Source organism: Bombus fervidus, chromosome 4 (assembly GCF_041682495.2).
Source record: "Bombus fervidus isolate BK054 chromosome 4, iyBomFerv1, whole genome shotgun sequence".
NCBI classification, from domain to species: Eukaryota; Metazoa; Arthropoda; class Insecta; order Hymenoptera; family Apidae; genus Bombus; species Bombus fervidus.
In genome coordinates, this window is record NC_091520.1 from 17,156,878 (window position 1) to 17,183,029 (window position 26,152).

General features: G+C 56.4%; 1 protein-coding gene across 4 annotated transcripts in view; it reads right to left on the bottom strand.

Annotated features, from left to right (window-relative positions):
* The window catches only part of LOC139986076 (uncharacterized), a 132,300-nt gene that overhangs the window by 91,105 nt on the left and 15,043 nt on the right, over positions 1-26,152 (bottom strand). Inside the window, exon 2 of one of the 4 annotated variants that reach the window (XR_011799563.1) lies at positions 19,084-19,576. The gene's annotated coding sequence lies outside the window, so the exon portion shown is untranslated. Of the gene's footprint in view, positions 1-19,083; positions 19,929-26,152 lie in introns of those variants that run through there. The other 3 variants (XR_012453361.1, XR_012453356.1, XR_011799561.1) reach the window with 3 other exon arrangements.

Sequence of the window (26,152 nt, forward strand, 5' to 3'; positions counted from 1 at the left end):
AGCGTCGAGAAAGGGTGGCTTTCCATAGCTATTTTCGATCTGGCCGTGGGGGAGCGAGCGAAAGGGTTGAAACACGGCCGTGGCAGTCGTTTTAAATGCATAAATAATGAGCGGCCTGTTAGCGGAACGCGAGATACCATTGGGCGTGTTGTTGCAGTTTTTCGTTGAAGCGACCGTGCACCGAAACGGTTAATTGATACGAATTGCTTCGCGAGGCTATAAGTTTGCTCGTTAAGCGCGGGTTTCGCAGCCGCGTCACACCCTTTCCAATTAAGTCACGCGACGACGTCCCGAGCTTCGCGCCGCGATATTTCTAAGGAGGGAAAATCCGTGGCTTAAACTTTTCGCGCGATTCGAACGCCGCGAGATTACGGCGCGTCCGGTCCGTTTAGTTCGTTCGAGGTAAAACGTAGAAAAACCGAACGAGACGAGCGACCGTTGTAACCGACTCTCCCTCTTGCCTCTTTCGAACGGGCGAAAAGGGAAAAAAACCGACGCTCCCGTCGCAGCGATAATTCGCTGGAAACGAGGCGGGGATCGGTGTAATTTGAGCGTGTCGGAGAGAGAACGATCAGGTGGCGTTTGGCGGTTTGCTGGCACGTTTAGAACAGACACAGAGGCAGACGGAGTTGCGGCGACGAACACGCCGTTGCGGCTCCCTCGAGCTCTGCCCGGTTCCCTCTTCGTCTCTTTCTCGATCTACCACCACCTCCTCTTGCTCCTCCACGCCAACCGTTCTTCGTCTATCCGTCGTTTCACGCTCTCGCTGTTCCCGTCCCGTCCCGTCCCGTCCCGTCGCGTCCCTGTCGTTCTCCCCTTGGTCCCAGCGTATCCGCGAACAGCCAGAGATAGCGGCAACCAGGACGAAGAACTAGCAGAGGGTGTGCGACGCGTCCATAGACGACGTTGGTAGTGGTAGGTGGAGGAGCGGACGAAGTGGAACGGCGTGGCAGGCCGAGGCAGGTCGAGGGAGGACGGCTGTTCGGGGAGAGGAGAGCAGCAGCCGCTAATGAGGCCGTGTGTAATTAGGGAGCTCTCGCGGCCTAATGAAGCGCTTACCTACCTTAGCTACTAACCCCCTTTGGCTCCCCCTCGAGCCTCCTACACACCTCGACACCGACCAACACCGAGGCCACGGGGAACACACGGTGTGCCACGATGAGGCCACCACGTTACGGTTCTTCTTCTTTCTCAGCCAACGAACGAACGAACGAACGAACGAACGAACGACCGGTCGACCGAGGACGTCGATCGATTCTCCTCCGTTTCTCGCCACCTTCTATCCGATGATCGTGCCGAACGCCGAGGCACGGACCCGAGAGCGTCGTAACCATCGACGTTCAACTATCTCCGAGACGCGGCCTTTTGGCCCGTTACGGGATTGAACGGTCAGGGATGAGCGCTAAATTTTCATCGAGATCTCGCGATCCACTCGTACGCGCCGCATCGGCGATCGACGCTACGGTCGTTCCTCATAGCGAGACCACCGGGACTTGCTGCTACCGAGCGCGGTCCATTAGGCGCGCTTTTAAGAGCGGCAGCATCTCGAGACCGGTGATGGACCACGAGCGACGATGCGTCCCTGGTCATCCACAAGGGGCCTAAGCGTGGGCCCCTTATCTCTCAATTCGCTCAGCGCGAGCCAGCAACCGTTCCTCGCTTTCTCTCTCTCTCTTTCTGTGATCCTGCGGTGCACTCGGTCCTCGAGTTCGACCAGGCGACAGAGCAAAAAGCAGAAGGGAGGAGGAGGAGGAGGAGGAACGACGCGGAGGGTTGAGAAGACACGGCTACCGGAATCACGACTTAGCCGTCTCCACTCTTCACGGATCGACCCGTTATCTCCCCGGCCATTTGCATATTAAACTAACTCACAACGCGCGGCATATTTCAGGGAGTGCAGCGCGGTGCTGCGCGCCATCGAACGAGCCAGCGAGACCGAACGAGCGAACAGAGGGCGTACAGGAGGAGCGGGTGGTGGGCCGACGAGAAAAAGAGAGAAAGGGAGGAGGAGGAGGAGGAGGAGGAGGAGGAGGAGGAGAAGTAGTAGAAGAAGAAGCAGCCGACTAGGACGGGCCGAAACCTCGACGGCATCCTTCCTTTTGCGTGCAGCGAAGAACGCTTTCTTTAACGGCCAACTTGTTTCCAATATGCATTGATAAACCTGTCCGCGCGGACCGCAACGCTGCCCTCGATCGAAGATGGCTCGCTTCTTGATTGCGGGCCGGATTACTTCTTCCTTCGGGCCACTCATGGATCATCGGCTCCTCCGAGGTATTCGCGGATAAATTGCAATCGCCGCTCCTGCAATTTTCTCAGCGTCCAGACGATCGTTCGTCGTAGATATATTCGCGTGGCGCAAAAGAGACCACGATGGAAATTGAGCACCTTGGGAAATTGAACGAGGAGGCAACCGCGCGCCTTCGTCCGTCCCGTCTCGTCTCGTCTCGTCTCGTCTCGTCCCGTCCCGTCTCGTCTCGTCTCGTCTCGTCGCTTAATCAAATAACCGAGCGAGCGCGTCGGCCAGCTTCTTTTTTCGCTCCGGCTTCTCGGTTCTCGCAGTTGCCCTATCCGTTCGGCGATCGGGCTCGATTAGCGGGTGTTAACGTCGAAGCCGGGGTGCCAGCCAGTGGTATCGGCTGGCTTCGGGCACCGACCAAACGATAACCGAATATGCTCGCGACCGGCTCTCGCTTCCATTATCCTTGACTTACGGCCACGCGAAACGATCGAGAAATTGAAAGAGCCGAAACTTTCCCGCACCGACGTCCAACCATTCGCCCTCTCTTTCTTCCCAACGTGTCGCCGACTCGACGTATCCTTCTCGTTCTCTCTCGCGCACTCGTAAACCCTTACGAGATTCGTCGCGAACACGGCCATTCGTCTGCCACCGGGTCAACGAGAATTTCTCCCTCGTAAATAAGTAACCGCTACCATCGTCGTCCTCCCGGCCCATCTTCTCGATCGCCGGTTAGAGGTCTCTTCCGAAAAGTGCCTCGCGACTCGTCGTCCCGCATTACGCATTCCCGTAAACGGATCTGGATCGTTTATTGAATGTTTACTACCCGCGAGCAAATGCCAGCCGGTTATTTACGACGTGACGCTGGCCAATGGAAAGCTGTGCATCGCGCGACTCGATGCTTATGGGCACACGACGTATATATTACCAGCTGACACCGACCGATGGGTTTCTTCGCTGGCAACTCGGTGGCTCCTCTTAAGATCGCCTCCCCCGTCCGCGCGACGTTGCGATAAATTTTTCTCCGTATCGCGTCCGTTTTTTTCTCTCCTTTCCCGCCATCGAGTTGGACCGCGGTCGCGATATTTCGATACTCTAGCAAAGACACGGAGAGAAAGAGAAAGAGAGAGAGAGAGAGAGAATTGCCTGCGAGATTTTATTGATCGAGGCTGCGAATCTCCGAGACCGTTCCCTCGGTCTATCGCCGTGTCGGCGAGAACGTGTGCACGAGGAGCGACGCACGGTAGCCGTGGAGCCGCGTGTCTCTCTCGCGTGTAACCGAATAGCGATGCTAATCTTGTCGCGTCCCCGTGGATACGTGGAACGAGAGAGGCCTGCGTGTCTCGTTCGTATCCGAGACGAGTCGGAGTTCCAGTTCCAGTTGCGGGGTCGGCGGCGCCGTGCCGTGCCGCGGCTAGCCCGGTGTCCGTTTCCAGCCCTAATACCCTTTATCGCGAATTAAGATGTTGTCGGGATGTGGTAGCCGGAGCTGTTCCCCGTTCCCCGAAACGGCAGCGCCGATTCATCGGATCCGCGTCCTATCTGCCAGGTATTGGCGGCCTGCGCGCACACACGCAACCACACGCGTTCCAGCTACGCTTCTTCCGACGCGAATCGTGGAACCGGGTTAATTATTACCGGGAACAGGCAATAAGCACCGAAGGAATGCGATTCACCGGACGATTTAACGAGATCGGGATACGCGCGCTGTCGATCGCCGTTCGGAGCGTGCTGCGTGTGACGGTCGTACGGTAAGTCGGCGGAGATTACGTAATCGCGTCGGGAATCGGCCGACGGAGGACGATAAATGTAACGCGGGTTAGATGGACGCGCGGTCGAAAGTTTAAGAAACGCAGGGATAACCGGATCGAAGATGCGAGATCCGTTCGTGCGGTGTGGAATACGCGTGTAAGTGTACGTATAGCAGCAGGAGAGTATTAATGACGCACGCGCGTTAACGCAGCACGTGTTCACAATATTATTTATTATTTATGCTAAATTATGCGCAGCCAGTCCATGGATACCATAGGCTGGCCAGCGGGCACAGTCTGCCGTACGTCTGTCGGTGCCGTCATCGCCCGGCATATTTATATCAATTACGTGTTATTCCCGCAGCTCGGATTATTATGTAAATAACCGTTCTGTCGCGTCGGATGTCAGCGAAGCGAACCGCGCGCTTCCTAGCGCCGCTGCCCATCGACAGGCCGCGACGAAAGCCGTGGAGCGTTGTGCGTCGAGCGTTCGACCGATCGACGCCTCTCGTTACCTTCCTTTCCCGCCGATCCACTTAGGCGAACGCCTGCTAGAATATTTATCGCTGGCGGAAGATAAATTCGAGACGCATGAATTCTGCATCGTCTCCGTTCCATAAACGTCGCCCGGTTATCGTCTTTGACCGATCGCGTCGATACGGTTTTTAGCGAGTCCGACGAATCTCTCTCTCTCTCTCACGCTCGTGTCACTACGGATTCGCAACAAATTTATTCGCCGGATATCGAGTCGCGCGCAGTCCGTTAACCGCGCTTCCGAAAACAAGAGATCGCGCGCCACGTCGATCGAATAAAAATGGCACGCTGTGTTTGGCGATCGTGGCGTCGCGATCCTCGCGACAGACCGAGTTCGAATCGGCAGAGGGAGGACGCGATCGCGCTGCCGCTGTCGCGGCAGCTCTGCTCCTCGGTTTTGATAAAACGTCTAAACATCAATCGGTCTCGAAAACTGGTCTGTAATTCGAGTTTAGCGAGGTTCCGGGGAAACTTTGGTCCATCGGTGGACGGAGAAAGGCCCTGAGGGATGTCGGGTCAATAGATGACCGGTGGTGGTAGATGGAGGTCGCGGTGGTCGGGGCGGGGTGGGTTCCTAGCGGGTAGAGGGTGATGCATCCGCTGAATATGTATGAGGCTCGCGACACCCCGTAGCACACCGAGAGACGACCCGAACCACCGCTATCTGTGGGTGATAGTGGGTATGCTGTATGTCTCGTAGGGGTCTGCGGGCGAGCTGCGTGGTGGAACAGCGAGAGATGCCGGGCTTTCGAGGTGGTTAGAGGGGCTTTCGGGGGACGGCTGGCTGGTGGTTCTGTGGCTGCGAGAGCTTATATCGCAAGAACCAACCCCAATGGAAACTCAAGCCTCCGAGGAGCCTCACCCATCATGCACACTCACCAGCTCGCACCCTCTCCACCGGTGCTAACCTCCATCCGAAGGTTCCCACTATATCCTCGCCACTCGCTATATCGCGCGTCTTCGCCTCGTGCTCCGATCCCGAGATAGCACTCAGTTCCAGAGCAACCGTCCCGCTATCTTCCGAGACAAAGTTACCTCGTAATTCCTTCGCGAACAGATGCCGATGCGCCGCTAAGACGCTCTTCCTCCGACCGCTCGGTTGCCCGCAACTTCCCTCCCTCCCTCTTCGCTCTCACCCCCTGCGGTACCAATCTCGCGATTTTGATTACCTATCGCTCGGTAGGTCGGTCGAAGTAACGACCGGTTTAGCAACGGAGCGTGGTCGCACCCCTTTTCCCTCGTCCAACGAGTTTCCCCGAATTTCCTTCCCCCTGGTCGTTCCCGAGAGACGATCGGACGTCCGCGAGAAGAGCGGAACGTCAGTCGACGAAAAGGGTCGACGATCCATCGACGAGCGGGCCCCGCGATGTACGTACATAGGATCCGCTAAATAGGAACGACTGCGCGCCAGCGAATCCCGCAAGACAGCATGAGATATTGCCGGATTAGGGCGCATTATAGTTTTAAGCTGGTCGCGTTAAAAGCCACCGGTTCTCATGTCTCTCCGATTAGCTCGATAGCTGGAGGAAGGTAGCTAGCGTCGCTGAGACGCGACGAAAGCCCGAAGATAGCGAACGGCCACGCGATATTTCCACAGCTAGGGAAATCGTCAAAGATCAACGAGACTCGGGAAGAGTTTTTTTTTTAACGCGTAGACGAATGAAGGCGAGCGGAGGAAAATCGTGGCGTCGCGACTACGCGAGAACGAGGTTGTCGAACGAAAGGCGAGCGAGGTACGGTTTATCGCGATCCTGCTTCCGATGCTCGTGATAGACATCTCGTGCAACCCTTTTGTTTCGCGCGAACTCGTGCGCGATGGAACGGCTCGTTGAGCGTCACTGTTTTCTCCGAGGGTCGGAATCGTGGTTGTCGGGCGTGAGGAAGGGTTGATCTAGCCAGAAACGCCTAACGCTCTCGGGGGGGTGGAGTCGTTGAAGGCGCGGAGAGCGAAGCCGACTGGCAACCGAGGGAGAAAGGAAAGACCACGGCGATAATAAACCAAGCCGGCCGCGCAATAAAATATAGCCGAAACGGAGGCGATGACTCGTTCAGACGGAGAGGGAACGGGCTTCATTAGCGAATCCAAGTTCATCGCTAACCCCTTAGGCCTGCGCTCGCTCTTCCTCTCTACGCAACCCTTCCCAATATATCGTTCTATCGGAGGAGGGGGCGGGCGGCATGCGGACCTCTGGCCAAAAATCTACGGATAATTAACCGTTCCGTGGGGATCCAGGCTTGGAATGCGGCCGTTCAATGAGCTTGGAATGCCGAACAACTTCTTTCATAAGGTCCCTTCGCGAACCTCTCTATCCAACGGCATTCCCTGTCCTCGCCTAATTACCGTTCTTCGCGGAGACCGGACAATTTGATCGAGATAGGAAGGCGGCGTGGGAGGGGGGGGGGACAGTTCCGGTCGAGCGCCAGGCAAACCAGGACGTACGACCGTCGAATGGAATCGCGAGTCCGACACGGGACGGGACGGAAAGTGGAAACGGCGCGGGATGGACGTTTGGAAGGACAAACGCGGCCGATAACGGCCGTGCAGAGGGAAAAACTTTGCCAACGGAATCCGTGAACTGCGGCGAGAAAAGTATAACGATTCGCGGAAGAAGCAACGCGCTCCGCTTTACTACGATCTAAAACGTCCATAAACCGACGTACCGCAAACTTTTCAATTTTATGTTTCCACGTTTCGTGCCCTCCTCCACTCCCACTTAAATCCTACTTTGCGCGTTCGTCGATAATCCAAGGTGACGGGAAAAAAAGAATATGCTCCAACGACTTTCAGCTATTTTACGACCTTTCGTGACCGTCGTACGACCTTGATCTTGGACGACACCGCCGCGACGATCCTCGTTTTCTCCGTTTCCTCGGTCGTTCGAAGGACCGTTACGGGGTCGCTAAATCGGCTCGACAAACAAGAACGTGCGGGGGACGCCTCCGTTAGATGCTATCGAGGCTGTTGGACGCTGCGAACGAGACGCGATTAAAAGCGGCGAGGAAATCGAACGCCACGCCGCGTTCGCACGAACCGTTACGAAGAATCGTTCGTGGCCGCTTTCGTCGGAGCTGGCAGAGACGACGGTGACGTTGTCGCTGCGTTGCATCACGAGCCACAGATAGAAATCTAAATAGAGATCTTGGATCCTTTGAGCGTATAATTTGGTTTTCGATGCGGGGCAGCTGTCGCTCGATCGAATGTCTGCGTCGACCGCCGGTCCAGAGGGTGTCGCGATCAAGATCGTCACGGCGAACTTGCCGCGCTTTGATGGCAGATTACGAAGGGTGCCAGGTTCGAGGCGAGAAAAAACTCGTTACGGAGTAACGTAATCGCATCGAGTTCGTTTCGTTGCCGATGGACATCGACACGGGGGCCGACGTTCCCTGCACGGGGTTCGTGCCCTGAATTCGACGCAGCCACGTCGCCACACCGTGCAACCTCGGACAAGACGAGACACGCGTTCACCCGTTCAACGAATCTCGAACGGATTTTTCGCGCGACGAGCGAATATCCGCGAAGCGTCGAACGTCCCGCGGCGTTTTATACGCATACTTGAGCAAATACGTCACCTACTAACTATGCGTACGCAAACTCCGACGGGAAGAGAGAAGAGAGAAGAAAGAGAAAGAGAAAGGAGAGAGGGCACGGGATGGCTAGGGCAGAAGGTCGTGTGATGTATTTGTAAAAAGGTGTCGGCTTGGAACTAAGGAGGCCCGCTTGAACTGCGCCCCGAGGGAGCGTAACCGGCGGCAGGGAAGTGGCAGATAAAAGAGAATTGTATAAAATAGGGTGTACGGCCCCACGAGCCAGCCAAAAAGAGGGGGGGACGGGAGGGGAGCGAGAGCATTCGCGAAGGCGGGAGGTGTTGGATGCCCGTGGGGCACCCTGGAGGTGAGAGAAACGCCATTTTGCAGCGAGAGAGCTGGTGAAATCGAGGAAACGGCGTTCGTTCGCACTCGAAACGTCGAAGGGAGCCAGCAGGAGTGGAAGAAGAAGGGTGGCGACGAGGAACGAGAGGAGAGAGGGGCACGCGTGTGTGGGGCCGATCTGTCAAATTTCATTTCACGCTGCCGAGCGCGGCCACGATGGGGCCAGATACGGATCTGCTGACACCTACGTACGTAGCAGCGCGGCTCCCGTCTCGACCCAACGTAATCCGTCACTACGCGCCATCGGACATCGAACGGCGTTCCGAGTTCGATCGCCAACGCCAGCATAGCCGAGAAAACGTCAAAATATCGTGCCTCGTCGTTCCAACTCACGACCAACCGTGTTTTCGTCACGGACCAAAGACGAGCCAACTCGTCCGGTTTCGCGACCCGCGAGTCGTCTACGGACGGAGAAGAGACGATCGCGTCGCGTTACGGTGTCCGCGATATCCGACCAGCGTTTCGACGCCCGTTCATCGAATCTTCACGATCAACGCTGCTCTGGCCTATGTCCAGGCGAGAAGTTTAATTTTCTTCCGTTCTCGAACGGAAAACGACGTTGCAACGGCGAAACCAGGGAAACTTTGCAGCGAAAACGAAGAAAGAGAAACGACCGGTCCGAGGGAAGAAGAAGAGGAATACGCGAGAGGAGCGTCTAGATTTTAGTCGAGCGTGTCTATCGATCGTCGAGGACCTTGATGCGCCGTATCGTTCTGGCGTTCGTACGGTCGGTCGGTCGGTCGGTCTCATGCTAGAAGCTTTGTCACTCGAAGCACGTACTCGGGGCAAGGACCGACGCCGCAAGCTCTCTGCCTTTCTCTCTTTCTCTCTCTCTCTATCTATCTCTCCATTCCTCTCCTCTCCTCTCCTCTCCACCCATAGTTGGCCTCCTTCTTCCTCTCTCTTATCGCCCTACCGCCTTTCTAACAACGCGCCATTGTGTTCCGCCACGCTGGAACCCTGTATATTCCTTGACGCTATGGATTTTCCGAAAGCGTTTCGCTGCTTCGCGAGCACGCTGTACCGTCTGGCCTCGCCACGCCGCGCCCTTTTTCCTACGATTCCTCGTCCTCGAACTTTCTTTCCATCGATAGAGCGAATCGTGCGGCGAACGTCGTCGAGAGATTCGTAAGCAACGGTGGCTTCGATCGGAACGCGGCCTCCGCGTCGGCTTCCGAGAGATCGACTATTCGACGACGAGAATGACGAAATCGGTCGACCGAGTCATCCGTTTCCAGGAATCGAGCGTTACGAAAGCGCGATCGATGGTAGGAAACGTGGTACGCGGTAAGACTCCGTTTCGCGACGATGACGCCATTGCTGGTCGCGAGAACGAAGCCGCGAGCAGCGAGCCAAAACGAGCGAGCGACAGTGACGGTTCGATTGGGTCGCGCGTGCGGACGGAAGCCGATCGCATGAGTCAGACGAGGCTGAATCCGCGGGATGCTAAACAATGGCTCTACCGAACGAGCGAGCGAGCGAGCGAGCGACCGACCGACCGACCGACCAAAACCGACAATGGAATACGGAGTGTCGCGGATGGAGGCCGTGGCATCGTCCTGTCAGCAACGCCGTTCATCTACCCAGTGTCTGCGAAACTTTCTTTCTCGTTTGGATCTCGCGAACGCAAGAAACGCAACGACGACGGACGATAAAGAAATTAGCCGCGCTAGAATTCTGTAGATCGCGAGCGATACCGGTTCGGCTACGCGTTCTGGAAAACTCGACATCGTTGGCTCGTCGTATCGCAAAACATAGTCCCGCGCTCTTCGTCTCGAAGAGGAATGTCCCGCGAGACGACGAACGGAACGCGACGCAGCGCGATACCGGCCTCGTTACGAACCCCGTCTTACTTCGCGAATTATAAAGTTCTTAGAGTTGGTTGTCGGTTCGTTTTTTCCAGCGGCTCGATCGCGAGGTGTTATTCCCGGACGCAGCAGGTCGGCCGTTATTTAATCTTCGAGGAGCTCGTTATCCGGCAATTATGAAGCCTCGTCGTACGGACGACGAGTTTTTAGCCGCGCCGATAGCTTTTTTCTCGCTGCTGCTGAGAATAGGCGCGATGTGGTTTCGAGACACCGTGTACGTTAGGAATGACGGCCTCCTCCAGATATGGCAGACCCTTCCTCTGGCTCGGTTCGCCCCCGAGTGCTCGCGAGGCTCGTAGATTTCAGATAGGTGCGTACTTATACGCGGCTACCGACTACGGAACCGTTCGAGGAGCGCGCATCGATATCGTCACCTTTGTTCCATCGAAACGCGTTTTAAAATTCGGAACACGAAAAAGTGGAGCCCGTGTCCGATCGGTGGCCGGTGCTGCGAGGCCGCGCGATCGTGTTCGTCCGTCGAGACGTTTTTAGTCGCGCGCTCGGCTTTCTCCGATCCCACGGCCGCGATTTTCGCTTTCAAAATGGTGACGCGCGATCGACGACGCGTTCGACGAACACGCGCCGTCGACGAAAAACGCTCGGTCGCCCCGCGAGCTTTCTCGTTCTTACGGAATTTTATCCACTTCCCTTCCCACGATTACGGCGACGCGTGGAATTCGCCGGCAATGGTAACGCCGAGGCGGCAGGAAATAATAAAGCGATATCCGGAATGGAGAAAAAATTACCGGCGTATTAGCAGATGCCTGCGGGGGGTCGTTGATGGAAAGGAAGAAGAGGGAGAGGCGAAAGAACGAGCGATATCCATAACCGTACGCCATACGTCGCCACGGGTTGCTGGTGCGCGACCTAACCGAAGGTCCCTATTGGGCAATAACGCCCTTCTTCGTAACATAGTGGCACAATAACGCGTAGGTTCTTTATGCCAGTACAGGGCAAATAGATCACATTGCTGACTAATAAGCCCGCTGGTGCGACGTCGCTCTCTCCCCCTTCGCCGCTCCTCCGACTTCTCTAACCGTGTCTCGCCTTCCTTTTCCCCCGGTTTTCTTCCCAAATTCCAGCCGTCTATCAACCACGTTATACGTACAGTAGCATAGCGCAGGGGGGTGTCCGGCATTGTGATGCTAATGTCGAGGGCAATCGATCCCCGGCCTCGTTATGCCGCCAAACGCACGACAAAAATCCCGCAGTCGCTTTCACTTTCTCGCTTTCGTGGGAATCCGTGAAAATGCGTTCTCGAGAGATCGCTCGTCGAACCGCGTCCCGTCGCTTCGTCGTCGTCGTCGTCGTCGTCGTCGTCGTTGGTTAAAACTACAGCGCGAAAAGAGATTTGGGGGTGGATTTGCGAGATGGACGGTCGCCATGTAGTTGGAAGTAGTCGAGGTCAACGACGAAGATACGAGCGATAAGATCTCGGGTAGAACGAGGGACTGTCGTTAAGGGAATCGGAGAACTCGCAGACCGTCGGTCTATATTAAATCGCAGAGAACGGTAATACTTGGAAGCTCCGACCGTTCGCCCGATTACCGGTCTAATTATCTGCCACGGTACGATACGGCAACCCCATCTTCCGGAGATGGAACTGCCGTTCCCACAGTCCTTCGAGTCATCGACGACGACTACCCTCACCGAGGTCATTGTTACGTCGTTACTACCCTTTAGTACGGTCCTGCAGCCAATTTCGCTTCGAGGCGACAGCCACGATTTCCGCTATCCGTCACGGTCGACCGAATAGAGATTTTCTCGCGGAATCGTTCACCCTGTCACCCTCCTCTTTGCCCCTTCGACACGAAGAAATCGCGAGCGAACGCTCATCCTTCGACGAAAGTTACGTACGTCGCGTTTCTTCGCTTCGTCGACCTACGTGGATCGGCGTAGGACGACCGACGAAAATAGGCGAGAGCTTATCGCGATAGCTTCGGCGGAGCTAAACTAGGCAGCCTGCAATCAATACCGTTTCGGTATTACGCTGGAAACACTCTCTTCGAAACAGCCTACGTTTCGCTTTCCGAGGGACAAGGAGGTATGGCGAGAAGCGGCGAGAGAGAAAGAAGGCGAGACGAGGGAGAGAAGGGTACCGTGCGAGGAAAGAGAGAGGCGAGCTTCGAACGACGAAGAAGGAGAATCGGAGGAGGAGGACGACGAGGGGCGAGAGGCTTCGACCACGTTTCGTGGTCCGCATACTGATGGGTCCAGTCGTACGTACGGTGAGACAAAGAGAGACAAAGAGAGAGAGAGAGAGAGAGAGAGAGCGCTACCAAAGCCCAAAACAGACCTCTCCAGTCGTCTTTGGTAAAACCCCGAGTGGAAAATAGCGCGGTAACCCATGCCCGTTACGCTCTTCGAACCCTCTCGAAAATTTCATATTCGTTCGATTCGAAGCGAGACTCGAGAGTGGCGCGACACGCGCGTAATTAGTTTGCCGCGGAAGCTACTATCGAGGTGGACGCGCGTTCGACGCGGAAAAGTCGAAACGATATTTCCTGAAAACGACAGCGAGTTGGGCGGGAGGATTTTTTCGGGTGGCAGTTCGTAGGAACAAGCCCGACAGGTAGCCCGAAGCTATGAAGTCGAAAGAGATGGAGGAGGGTCAGAAGAGTGGCTCGATCTCTCTCTCTCTCTCTCTCTCTCGCTCTCGCTGTATCGCGCTCTCTGTCTGTTCGCGGGCATAGTTCGTACGGTTCGTAAGTGGGTACCCACTTCTGAATTGGCTCCCCTCGTTCCACTCGTTGGATCATCGTCGTTCGCCGAAAATTCGATCATTATGATTGCTTATGATGTAAATGATGCCCCGCGGCAGCAATTGTTTCCGTCAGAAAGAGCTCGTGGGGCTGCGGGTCCTGACGGTGGCGCGGCGCTTGGCGCGCGGCGAACGCTTCGGACGAAACCGCGGGACGTCGACGTACTCGCTGGCAGATCGATCGGTAATAGGCTTCGACAGGCTGTGCCGGGGCAGGTGCAAGAAAATCTTTCCGAGTAGCAGACACTTGCGAGCGGGCAACTGTCGTTGGAGATTTCGCAGAAGGGGGCCCGCTACCATCCGTTCGTTGCTCGCTCGCCATTCGCCACTCGCCGGGTCGACGCGACCCGGCATCGTTCTACCGATACGGGAGTTTCCAGGAGAATAGAAACACCCCCGGAGGGTTGAATCTTCTAATTTACCCTCGGCTTCTTTACGACCGTAATTTTAAATTCCGGTAAAAAAGAGAACTATATTTAGGCGTTCTGGTGAAATAGGCTGCAGGATCGTTCCGCGTTAGCTCCGGGAGGATTGGGAGGAGGGGAGGCGAGGCGAGGAGAGGCGACGCGACGCGAAATCGACGCAAAATACACGAGAAACGTTGCACAGGTTTGGAGAAGCCGACGAGAAGAAGAGATGCTCGGCTCGGGTCCGTGTAGCGGAGATCTACGGGCTCGCCGCCTATTACGGTAATTTCACGGTACGATGTCTATTCCTGCGGTCCGGAGCAGCAGGACTAATTTCATTAGGGATAAAGATCATCATTATTTCGCGACCGTCCCGAAAATTGCCGGCGTGCCTCTCCTTTTCGCGATACGACTTCGGAACGGTCGCCTTTCGAGCTTCCATCCACAGCCCCGGGGCCAAGACCAGGGCCTGCGAAACGCGCGCTGTCTTTACCGCCTGGTCGCAAAGCAGACGAGGGACGACGAGTTTCACCGACAATGTAGAAAATTCACGGGAATCGATTCACGGGCGAATCTCGCGCGACTTGTTACGGTCGCCGAGTCTCCGAACGCTCCGCTCCGCTCCGTCCGTCTCGCGTCACGCTAACCGACGATTTCTTATCGCCGTTATCTTATTCGTGGTTTATCGCGGTTTATCGCGACCGATCCAGCTACGCGATATACACGGCCCTGGATCGCAAAAACCATTAGTATGTACTTGGCGTCGACCGCGCTACGCGTTATCGCGGCCGATCGATCGTTCGGTGTCGATCGCAGGCCGCGAGAAAACTTGGCGAGAAGAAAGCGGGCAAACGCTCGGTCGCAGCGGTGCGTACGGCGCGATGCGGCGTCACGTCGCGTCACGTCGCGTCACGTCACGTCACGTCACGTAACGTCGGGCACCGTCGAACGGATCGGCAGGAACGAATCTCGCATCCGGTTGCCGGTGCGCGAGCGTCCTACGATCGCGATAAATCGACGGTCGATCGGGCGTCACGTAACTCACGTACGCGAGAGCAAGCCTGGAAGTCAGGTTTTTCTTCGCTCGAGAGTCCAGTGTCCCGCGCTGACTGATCGAAGGAATCCTCGTCGGTGTACCGTGGCCGAGGGAACGCGAACGAGAACGGCAACGGGAACGGCGACCAGACGCGAAACGATCGTCTTGCCGCGGGAAAGTAGCCGACGCGCTCATCGCCGACATTCTCTTCGATTTTTCTCGCTCGGAGTCGATGTTCCTCGTACAGGAAACGTGGCCGATATTCCAGTCGTCGCGCGACCTCGCAGCGCCGATAATCGAACGCTTGGCAGGGCCCCGCGAATCGCTCCGATCGCGAGATCGGCCGTCGTTGGCGCGTCACAGGCGGCGGTAGCCGCGCGCGAGAAGAAGTTGCTCGCTACCCTGCCCGCCGGATTGAATTGCAAATTCGCCGGCGAAACGAAAGCTTATTACGAAGTCGTCGCGGCGGCCGCAGCACCACGCGACCGAAAGAAAGAAAGTGGCGACGACGTTAATTCCCAGGGAAAATGAAGAAAAGCGGCGGTCTGGCCGCGGTCGCTAATTGAACGTCGAGAAATCGACGACATCGAGACACCGGGCGGTTTCGTCATTCGTCACCGCCGGCGCTCGTTACGCTACGCCGGTTATTATTTCTCTAACCGACGTGATTTATGCCGTCCCCGAGACGAGCGAAAAAACGTTGCGCAACGTCGAGCGACGCGCTAAACGTTCGCGTCGTCGTGCGAACGCGCGCGATTAAACGTGCCGACAGGCTCGCCACGCCGAAGAAGCCCGCGCTCCGAACAACCGGAGCGCGTAGCCGACAGGCCGCTCTACGATCCGTTATTGCTTATTACCTACCTATCGGCTCGAACGAGCCGCCTCCGTCGCCTCCGATCGCGTCTACGTCGCGTCGACTAATTGTTGTTCCCTCTAATTGACGAAGTTCTCAGGCTCGGTCGCCCCTTTCCCCTCACCCGCCTCCTATCCATACGGTTTTCACTTTTTTTTTTTCTCTCTACTTCGCCTCAGAAGCGAAACTCGAGCGAAGGAACTCTCGCCGCGGAATCCACGCCGCTCGGCTCTCCGACGTTTTTCCTCTCCTACGAAATCGAGCTTCGCGGCCCGAGCTCGCCGGATTCGTTTCCGGCGAGAAAATTCCAGCCGTGAGAAAAATCCGCCGGTTGATCGTTACCGTAACGGGAACGAACGTACGAAGCGTTGCGATGCGGCGGATAACAAAAGGAGAAAAGTGTCGTGCCACGATATAATTTCGCGGTAATTTTTCGCGTGTTGGTTCGCTCCGATCGAGCGACACAGGCGCGCGCCTCGCGATTACGGAGAAAGCGAAACATTACGCCCACGCACTCAGCGACGTGCCTCGCGGAACAATTAACCGAGGCTCGACGATTATCGTCGATTCGTTTCGCTCGCGTGACGAGCTCACCCTCGCGATTGCCTTACGTGACAGTTGAACGGCTCGCGAATACTTTACAAATCGCGCTTCCGCGATCGCTGATCTCGCCACGAGTTTTACCGCGCCGCCATTGATAAGCTACAAGCGTGGCGAAACTTCCAGGAAACGCGTGTTAGCGGTATCCGCTATCGACGAACCGAACGATGGCCGAAAAGCGGCCGGCGAAGATCGACGAACGGATCGCCACGGATCTGTTCGAGGGGAACGAAGCGGAGGTACTCGTTTGGGAAGCGACTACGAATCCGCGAGACGTGCTTCTTCGTTGCGTCGTAACGGTACGAACGAACGTCAGACGCCGTTGCGATTCTTCCGGTTTCGAAACTGACGTCCGACGCGCGTACAAGATGCCGCGTTTAATAAAACGAACGAGTACACGAAAATCGTGTGCGAACCGTCCTGTTTCTCCCTTGTTCCGCTCGCCGTTTAGCTTTCGCAGGGGGGAAAAAGGATTTGAAGAGGAAAAAATAGGCGCGAGTCACGCGATAACGAACGGAATACAGGAGACGATCGCGGCAAGGACGATAAATCTCCGCTCGTCTCAGACCGCCCTTTCGTTTCGTATCGTGACGCGCGGTTCTACGGAAAGACGAGAGCGGTCGCGCTACGTAAACGAGCGCGCATTGCGGACGACAGCTGTCAAATAAATGTTAAAAAAAAGCGCTAGCCGAGCGAAATTTCGAGTGGGACGAGAGCAAAGAGGGGTGCCCGGCCACCCCAGTGAAATGCCCTAGCCCGCGGGGCAAAACGGTCTGCGCGATTTTTCCACCGTTGAAACTCGCCTGCGCGCGCGGTCGATAAGTCATCGTCCGTTTCACGCTTCGCGCGCTCCTCCGAGTCAAGAAATCGCGTTCCGTCGCTCACGCGGCCAAAGGATCTATGCAAATTCATCGGGAATAATAATTTGGCGTATTAACGGCGGGCAAACCGGCGGAAAGCGTGTTTCACCGGTTGGCTCTTGGCCGGAAGAGAGTCGGGCAAGAGAGTCGGTGGAACGGAAACAAGGCGCGAAGTTTATTCGCGTTTGGCTGACGTCCAAATTTTCGTCGAAATAAAAACGGCGTAACGCTTCGTTAAGTTGGTCGGTCGACGCAAGAACCGGCTGGCTTTTCGAGTTTAACGAAGTAACGGTGACTAGACGTCGTCCCTCGACGACGAGCCCCGCAGAAGGGTGGCCCGATGTCGGCGCGAGACCGCCAAGGGGCATATTTTCGAGGGTGGTTTCGCGCGTCAATGGTTTATTAAGAAGCACTTGTTTAAAGGTAGCCCCATTTCGTATCCGACAGCCAATTCGACCGCGACGTCTGTGTTACTCCGTCTATACAAATGGATGAAACGAGAGAATGGGATGGGACGACGAGGGGGTGGGACGGGGTGCGTCGACGCGAGGGTCCGCAGATCCGTTCACCCCACGGTGATCCGTCGTGTCGGCGTAATTGAAGTTATTGCAATATTGTGTCCTGTCAACCCGACTGTCCTCGCTTCTTCTCCTTCTCTCCCCGACCAACCACCCTCTTTCTTCTCAACCGTCTTCGTCCTTCCTTCTGCTTCTCGTCGCCTTCCGACCACCCTCCCGGTTTCTCTCGACGAGTTGCGTCGAGTTTGCGGCATCGTATACCACCGCCACGCCTGCTTTAATCTCCCTGCCGGAAAGATAATACTCATCCGGATGTATGTTCACCCGGCGGTATATATATACGAGATGGTCGGGGGCCGTCTCGCGGCAGACCGCTAACGCTCGATTAAGAACAGGGACGTTTGCACGCGGCGCGTATTTTCAAACTGTTTTGCGTGTTTGTAAAAAAAATGAGAACGTCTCTCTCTTAGGCGGCGACGACGACGACGACGACGATCCCTCTCGGACGATCGAAAGAAGAAATTCGTTACCGCGCTATTTCTATCCCGCGTTAGACGGGAAATTGAATTCGGCCCGTGAATAACGACTAACAAACCGCAGTTATATCGTAAAAAGCAATGCACCGGGCTGAGAATTAATTCCGGCTAGCTCTCCGCCCACCGAACCCCTCCTTGCCTCTCGCTCGCTCTATGCGCGTGTCCGAATACGTCCTTTTCTCTCTCTCTCTCTCTCTCTCTCTCTCTCCTTCTTTGTGCTTCTCGCTTGCAACTGGAACGGTCCCAAAATTCAATAAAAGCGAACGAGTGCTACGGGGTCTCCCTAGCCTCGGTTGGCTTTCGCGCGGGGTAGCAAGTACCGAGTTAGAAGCCCCGGAGTCATCGCGCGAGGAACGAAAGCTCGGGGGGAGCGAGAAGAGAGGCCGGCACGGTGCATACATTAGCGGGGACAGGGTGGAGATATTGTCTGAACAAAGGGATCGGCTCGTACCTATCGAAAAGGCGATTAAGCGAGGATAAAGTTATAGCGGCCCACCCTCCACTGTCGGCCTGGATGTCGTCGATTGGTTTTGCGTTAAAATCGCTTTCCAGTCGCACGTGTGCCAGGGTCGATCGATCGCCACGCTGTACGATCGCTTGAAAAAAGTAGCAACGAACGCCAACGAATCTCTCCTTGCCGAGCATCGTTGTCTCGCTGGCCGATGATACAGAAGAAGAGCGAAGCACGTGGTCGGACAGCACGTGGCGCCCAGACGAAAAATTGGCCCGTTGGAACGAGCAACGAACGAGAACCGCCCCTGGAACGTTGGCGCGACGAAGCACGTTGCCGAACGCGAGGTACGACCAATTACCCCGCGTGCCAAGTATAGATGCCAACCGAACAGTTCTTAGAGAAGCGACAGTGTTTGCGACGTATCGCCGCTTCGATCCAGACTAGTTCTAGACGCTAGTCGTTCGTCCAACCGTTCCGATTTTCTCGCGAAACATTCTGCACCCGTCCAAACATTTTGGAAATGTCCGGTGGTAATTGACAGAACGAATTCGTTTGCCTGTGCGCGCCACTTTCGGCGCAAATATCGGGGTAAATATCGGGGCAAACATCGGGGCAAATATCGGCGCAAATACCAGAATACTACTACGTATCGTATACGTAAATGGTACCACGTATCGCGATTCCAGCAAAGACAAACTACGAAAAAGCGAAAGTATGTTTGTTCTCATCGTCGACTTACCCCACGTGGTCGTGATCGAGGCTGTCTCTTCCATCGTCCACGTCCGTCTTTCCTCTTTGTCCTCTTCGTCGCTCTGCAACGTTTACCAAGCGTCCGTCTCGCTCTCTCGTTTTCTCCCACCCCTTGGGCCGCTCCTCTCCTTTCGCCTCCGTTCCTCTGTTGTCGGCCGATCCGCCGCCCCCACCCGGTCACCGTTGATACTCCCCCTCTCTGGTGGGAAAGCCGTCTTAGGGGGTCTGGCGGCGGTGGTTCACGGCAAGGGGGAGGGCTGCGAGATCGGCGACCACGTGACCGACGTGACCGGAACCGCTCGAAACGCGGAACAGCGTCCCCCGATCGTGATCCTACGCCGGTGCCGGCGTTGATCGCGGTCGTCGTCCGGCACTCTCCGTCTTCTCTCTGGGTCCTCGTGGTTCGTCCTGGTCGCGTTCCATCCTCGTTGCATCGCTTCCTCCGACCGTTCGCTCGGCGGTCGGTCGATCGGTCGATCTCGCTGCAAATCACGCACACGTACGTACGGTTGGTAGGTAGAGGAGCGACGCGGTGTGCGACTCGACCGTTTTTTCCCGAGCGGTGGTGGCCCGCGCTGATGCCAGAGAACACGTGCCGCGGCCGTGGCCGTAGCCGCGATGATTTTCTACCATTTTCGCGAGAGAGACCGGGCCTTTCTCCGTTTGCCCGAGCGGCGCTGAGAAGCGCGTGGTGTGCTAGCGACTGCTATCTGCCGCGGAGCGAGTCGGCCGCGGGACTTTGGTATACTGGGAGTATGGTAAGTAGCTACACCCCTGCCACCGCCGCCCCTCCCTCGTTGCCGCACGCCGTTCCCTCGAACGTCCCGATCCCGCGCCTCTCCCCTCCTAAGCGTTCACCGAGCCGATCCTGTACCCTTCCCCGCCCCTACCGCCCCGACACAGAGAACCGACATCGCTACCGACACCGCCGCCGCCGCCGCCGCCGCCACCGACCTCGTCGCTACCGTGCCGACCACCTCGTCCCCTCCCCCCCTCCCCAAACCCTTCTCGACACCGTCCGACCGACAACCGTACCCCCCTCGCGTCGCCGCCAAACGTTTACCTCGCGGGGCCCCAGGGACGTATTCATCGAGCATTTATTTCGAACTTGCTCGTGCGCTCGTTTCGCGCGTTCTCGCGAAAATCCTCGCGTCGGTCCACGATTCGTCGCTGTCCTTCGTCTCAACGATGCGAGGAACGTAACGACGCGACGCAAACTCTCTCCCTCTTCGTTTCGACGTCGTCGTTGCAGACGTAACGGCGGTTGTCGTTCGGTACCGGCGTTTCTCTCGTTCTCCGGTACTCGACTCGTTCCCCCGATCCGATAGGACGAATTTTCGTCTGCCCGATCCACGGCAATCGGAGACGACGGCAATTCGGATTCCTCGTACACCGGCGCACACACCTGAAACATCGCCACCACTATCGTAGACTGGTAAACGTATAAAAGACAGCGTTTGCATGCTAACGTATCTATTACAATAGCGACGTTTGTTCCTCTTTCTCGTCCTTCGTTTCTCCGGCTCCTCCGGCCTCGTCTCGCTCGCTCTCGCCGTTGCTCCGTTGCATTCCGTTTCACTTCGACGCGTACATAAATTACCGCTTTCAAATGCAAAAGTATGAATGAGACAAAGTTTCGTCCCGCTGTACGCCACTTCCTTCTCCCTTCCTTCTCTCCGTCACGGGACGCTATCTCGCTCTCCCTTTTCCACCGCGGCCGATCGTCGATATTTCTCGTCTTCTCTCGGCGAATCGCGTACGAATCGAAGAGCAGCCTCGTTCGTCGATTTACTCCGATTTACTCTGTTCACGGTTACGCGACCAGACAGAGATAGCGACGGAGACGGAAAGCGGCTAAGGGAGGCACGGTACGAGCAAGAAACAGAGGCACGTAGCCCCCTGAGATCCGGTGGAAGCGGCAAAGTCGAAGGAGCGAACCGGTAGAACGAGCAACGGACCCGAAGAGAGGGCGTTTATTAGCAATTGTAATGCAAGATCGCGGAATGCATGGGATCCCCGCGATGCCTCGATACGACAGTCCCGGTACGCGTGTACCTCGTAACACGATTCCCGATCGCGCCAGTATCTCGGAAGGGCTTTGGCGTCCGACTGCCTGCTCCGACTGCCTGTTCCGACACCTCCAGCGATTCGAATTCCTCCCGAGGAAACCGTCGATCCTCGAAAATACCGAAATACCTCGCGCGCGTTTCGATGCCGAGATCACCGTGCCCGGGAAATCTTTCGCCTCGCGAAATTCGTCTTTCCTCCTTCGTCTCAGCTGCGGCTTCCGATCGAGTAATTGGCGAATCCGTTGAAACGTATCGCACGGTCGGTCCGCGACATAAAGGACGAGTTACAGGGTCGTCTTATTGCGGTCTATCTCTATCGCGCATCGAATCGTTTAATGGCGGCATTCGGCTTTTATGGTACGTGGGAACTGATTTACGGAACGCGTGTGCGAAACAACCGGAATTGGCGTGCTCGATACAGCGTAAGCATTCGCGACATGCATCGCAAACGACGACGTTGGACGCTGTAAATCGGGATTGAGCGGTCTTAGCGAAAGACGAGGTAGGAAAGAATAGCCGCGCGGCCCTCGTATCCGTATGGCGACGTGGCAAGAAATTTCTCGCCGTTGGTGGCAGCGTCGCCCGATCAAACGACGCTAGGAAAAGTCGAGCGCGATAAGGGAGCAACTCGTGTCTCGTAACTCGTAACTCGTAGCCATGTTGGCGGTGGCTGTTCCTGGTTATATATTAATAACGGCGGTGAAACGCAACCGCGGCCTCGCTAATGTTCCTCTCGTCGAAATAGTTATAGGCATCCGGTCTCGTAATAAAAGGGTTGACGCCGCGCCTGCCCGATATCGTAAAAGCCGAGCCCGCGCAAAATTCATCAGCGATATCGTCGGAGTTGGAAAGAATTGTTTCTTCGTTGGTTGCGAAATAGCAGTACGGTATCCGCGGCGCGAAGCGGCAAAGGCGAGGAAAAGTAATCGCGCGCGGAGATCGTTCGAACGGTTTATGTTAATCAGCCGTGACGTCACCGGCACCCCCGACAGCGGCAATATCAACCCCTGACTGGGTTGACGAGTAGCAAAACGTGCACACGGGGCGTATCATGGTCCTCCCGTAATCACCCTCCCCCCTCGTTACCGCTCGTGCACACCCTTTGTCGACGTTAACCCAAAGTGAATGGACCTATAGCGCGCGCTGTAGGGACGGGTTTTAACTTCGGGGTGACTTACCCCGAGCGTTATCTATTTTGACAGCGCGGTACGGCCGCGGTCTGTCGGGGGTCGATGCACGGGGGTGTGCCGGTAATTGTGTTTTAACTGTGCGCCCGTATCGCCGCGATATCCGTCCACCGTTCTTCGACGGAATATCGCGAGATATTTGCCGACGCTATGTCCACCTTTGTTTGGTCGGTTCCTCGAAACCGGAGAGTCGCGACGTTTCGTCGTACAACGACACGGACAAACGGGTCGATCGACGAACGACGACGACGACGACGACGATATCGTACGCATGGATAGGTGCGTCGTCTGGTTGTCTATTTTATTTCGACGGGATATTAAATCCGTTAATTTTCTATAAATTGGAAGCGTAATAGCCTGGCAGTGAGTGGCTGGTGGAGAATCCCCGAAGCTACGCCAGAGCGCGGCTCTGTATACGAAGCACAGGCGGAACGTATGCAATATGGCATTCAATTTGCGACGGATTCGCTGTCTGGCAACGCAAACAACCGCTATTGGGTTCCATTTAATGAACCGAGCCGGAGCCTTCCGAAGCATTTTTGCGGCGTGGGCTCGGCTTAAATTGGACCTACCCCTCGCTCCGCCGGCCTCCGCCTCCGCTTCGCTCGTTTCCTATTCGCTTCCTGCGACTTACGCCTCGATGATTCCGGTGGACGCGCGGGACCTCGACGTACGCTTGTCCGGTGCTTCGTTACGGCGATTCGTCGCGATCCAGACGAAATCGAGTCTCGCTCGGCAAACGTACGACCACCGGCTCGGACGACCGTCGACTATCTTTTCCAGGAAATCTACGTCGTCGTGCGATCAGCGGTTCGCAACTTTGGCGTTAAGCGGACGCTCGATCGCGAACGGTTTCGTGCGTGACGGATTACCGTCGAGCTAAATTTTCGGGTCGCGACGACTCCGCTCCGCTCCAGACGACGGGGCGTCGATCGGAAGAATCGCTCGTTAAAAATATCGAGGCTTAGGAGAGAAATCCTCTTAAAAAGTTGTTGGAGTCGTGGAAGGATAACGCGCGAGGTAAAACGGGGCACCGGTATCGGCGCCGTATCGTTCCACGGCGCAAGTGTCCGGTAAGCTAAGCGGATCCACCGTAATCCGGATTACGTATTTGCCCGGTTCTTCGGCCGCTGCCATCTCGATCTCGCGCCAATCGCAGCCAAAGACGTGTTTGCCTTCTGGCAACGAGCCACGTCTGTTGTCCGTAATCTGTTTAACGCTTCGCGACCACAGGCACAGGCCTTCTTCTCGTCGAAAACAGATCCGAGATGGAGAAGAAAGGCGTGTGCGTACGATGGCCGAACCGACGACGTCCGTTCTTTGGCTGGCGGACGACGAGAATCGTGGGGCGGGTTTCGTCATCGATCGGTAGCGATCTTTAAACAGCGCCATTAACGATTGCGTGCACAAGCCGAGGGGGTTGCGATCAAATGAATATGATGAAAGAGTGGCGGCATTAGGCGAACGTGCCGTGCATACTGATTTGCGGCTGATTGATTGGACCCCTTTCCACTCGACAACGGTGCACCACCACCGGTATCCCCTGTCCCCGTTCCGTTCGGCTGCCACGGCCCGCTTGATTCCGCCCCACGACCGAACCAACATCGTTGATATTATCGAGCAGGCTGCTTCACAGCGTCGCTCGCGAATATTCGACGCGACGCGTCGCGCCACCCCGACACTCGATACACACCCTGATAATTACACGATACACCGTAAAGGGAAGCTTTTTTTTCCAGCATTTTCTCCCACGAATCCTGACTCGACCGTTTAACGTTCGTTAACGCGCTTCCTCGTCTCTTACCTGTTAGCGAGAAACGTCGCTCGCACGACGATTACGTTCTAAAGGAGAGACCGTGGGAGAGACAGTACACGGGGGTCGGGTTGCAACGAAACGCGCGACGTCGCACCAACTCGAAGAGACTCGTCGACGAGGGAGAAAAAGGAGAGGAGGTGAAACGACCGGAAGAGACGAGCCGAGCCGCGAAACATTTCGGCGGCTTTGGTTATTTTCATTGTCTGGAGGACGGGTTGCCGCGAACTGTTGGCCTGTAAGGTAATTGTTTTTGACGCGGTAATTTTACAGTGTCGTGCGTGCACACACGCGTTCCCGCCGAGAGCAACGGACACGTCGCGACGAAGTGTCGTGATAACTGCCGTGCTTTTCCTTCTTCTCGGCGACTGGCGGCGGTCGGTGGTTGGTTCCTTTTTCGACGTCACTCAACGAAGCGCGACAGCTATCCGGTGCTCGGAAACCATCTGCCAAGTCGCGCGCGAGTCCCTTCCATCGCGTCGACCAGGAACACCCCGAGCCGTTTCAACGTCTTGCTTGACGTTTCCTCGAAAGAGTCTCGCGCCTTCCGCCAGGTATCCGCCGCCGTGCTCGTCGCCACTCGCACACGATGCGAGACCCGTGACTCGCACGTCTGTGCGCGCCTTTTCGTCTCTTCGTGCTCTCCGCTCTCTGCTCTCTATTCTATCCCGACACGACGTTGCCTGCGCACGATGCGAGTTCTTTCGAAACTTTGCGATTTAATCCGCGACGGTCGGATAACTACGAGCGCGTCGCGTCGTGGCAAGATTCGATGGATCGTTCGAGTGACGGGAAGGTGGACGAGGGGCTCGTTGAACCGCGGCGAGGAAGAAGAGGAGACGGCGACGGGACACGGCGGGTCGAAGCGAGAGGAGAAAACGGACGAGGTCTCGAAACGACGAAGAGGGACGCGAAGAAGAGGAGCGGAGGACGCGGCAGAGAAGAGAGAAGCGCGGTTGGTACCCGTCGCAGGAGAAGCTGCACCGCCCGAAGGAAGGAAAGCGGTTCGAGTTGCGCTCGTCTCGCTCGATCGTACCTTCGGCTCGCTTCCCTTTGTCCCTGTCGTGCATACGCGTTCACGCATACGCGTTCACGCATACGAGCTCACGCATACGCGTGCATGGCCGTCATCATCGCGATCCGGACGTCTCGCATGGAACGTAGGAAACGAAGCCGGGGCTACTCGCCTCCAGAGTTCTCGGAGGGGTCTGCGAGCGGACCGAAGTAGCCGCGAGCTACCACCATCGGACGCTGTTCCGCGGTCCGCTCAACCCTCTCTCTCTCTCTCTCTCTCTCTCTCTCTATCTATCTATCTATCTATCTTCGTCGAAATACCAAACGCGTGGAATTTCGGTCGTCGACTCTGTCCTTTCCCTTTCGACGACGGCTCGTTCGATCGTTGGCTCGATCGTTGGCGCCGATTAAGAGCCAAACAGCCCCTCGACCACCGGTTGGCGCACCGCTGCTATATTCCACGTTCTGGATTTCGCGACTTTCGCGAGATCGAGGGCACGAAAGGGATCTTTCTGGTCTTACCGCGCGCGTCCCGTTGCCGTTGTTTCCCGTATTTCAATCGGACGTATCTCGCGTGCAGCATCGTGACTTGGCGGCGCGGCGCGGTATTTCGGTGTCCGCGTGAAAATTCATCGGCCCAAGTAACGACGTCAGGCACGCGCGTTCCTTCGCGGCTTATTCGCGCTCGCGATCGCCTCTATTGTTTGGAAGGGAGCAACGGGACGGTGAGAGCGCGCACGGTGCGTCTGGCGAAAACGGTGGCAGCTTGGCGGCGCGGCGGCGAGTAAACGCGCGAGAGCAAGCCCGCTGGTGTACTCGCGGCATGCTCGATAAAGGTGCAACGGAGCAGGGACGATCGGTGGTAACAGCAGCGGCAACATCAGCGTTAGAGTCGGCATCAGCGTCGAGAGAACCAAGAGAGACAGAAAGAGAGAGGAGAGAGAGAGAGAAAGAGAGGCCGAGAGGCCCGAGGCG